The sequence below is a fragment of the Schistocerca americana genome, chromosome X, assembly GCF_021461395.2.
Source record: "Schistocerca americana isolate TAMUIC-IGC-003095 chromosome X, iqSchAmer2.1, whole genome shotgun sequence".
NCBI classification, from domain to species: domain Eukaryota; kingdom Metazoa; phylum Arthropoda; class Insecta; order Orthoptera; family Acrididae; genus Schistocerca; species Schistocerca americana.
The window spans coordinates 170942286-170943385 of record NC_060130.1 but is presented as its reverse complement, the minus strand read 5'-3'; the positions used below and the strand labels follow the sequence as shown (position 1 = coordinate 170943385).

The following is a 1100-nucleotide window of genomic DNA, read 5'->3' as shown; positions in this document are numbered from 1 at the left end:
GCGCCTGGGCACGTTTCCTGTCTGCTAGAATCGTTGCCATAATCTTGAGATCACACTTTGTGGCACACGGAGGGCCTATGCTACGACCTGCTGTGTTTGACCAGTTTTAACACACAGTCACCATTAGCACGTCTGAAAACGTCTGCACACTTACTCGCTGCACCGTACTCTGACATGCACACCTCTGCGTATGTGGACTGCTGCCAGCGCCACCGTGCGACGACCGCAGGTTAAATGCACCGCAAGGTCATACGCAGAGGTAATTTAAACCCGCAAACCGCACACCAGAGCGGTTCTTCACCATGTATCAGCGTTATCTTTAATTTACGAGCAAGAGAGTACCTGGTGGGCACATGATAAGTTGTGGCTTCTGATTGGCCAAGCCGCCATGACCGCCTCTACCTCTGGCTGTGGCACACTGCGAGACAAGTAGGTGATGCTTGGATGCACAGTTCTTACTGCAGTTCCACCTCCGGCATAGTCTCCCCAGTTTAAAAAAATCCACTCTACCCAATCCAAGACAGTTGTTGTTGGCGATACAAATCGAATTTCTCATGCAAAATGTAGATTCCTCGCTTTTATAGAAGTTATGTCCGAAGACAAGAAATCAGAGCATACATGCGTTTTCAGATCGCTAAATTATAGTTACTTGTGGAAATCCTGTCCAACAGTATGGCATAGGCTACATTTCCTCTAGGAATTCACTCATGAGATAAGATTAACTGTTCTTGTCAGCTTAATATCTTTTACGTCCTGCATCGCAGGACTAGAATATTGAACTGATTTTTGGCTCATGATGGACTGCAAAGAGAATGCTCTACCTCTCTCACAGAACGCGTCCTAACTTCCGAACTCTCTTAAGGTAGGCAGATGCATCGTCACTTATGAATTTTCTTGAGACGGGCAAAAAGCAACACGGCGGCCATATCTCCCTGTGTAGGTGGGAAATTTAAATTTCATTAAAAGATCCCGACGCATGATAGAAACGCCTGATTATCGCTCCAAATCACGAATCGTATCCGTCGTACTCTCGCTTCCATCCACCTGCCAGCGTGTCATTGATTTTATGGCAGGTAATGCTTCCGATGACTGTGTACGGG

The 1100-nt window shown here is 46.7% G+C and overlaps 1 pseudogene; it reads left to right on the top strand.

Annotated features, from left to right (window-relative positions):
• The first annotated feature begins 686 nt into the window (after positions 1-686).
• LOC124557443 lies at positions 687-849 on the top strand (annotated as a pseudogene).
• The last annotated feature ends 251 nt before the right edge of the window (positions 850-1100 follow it).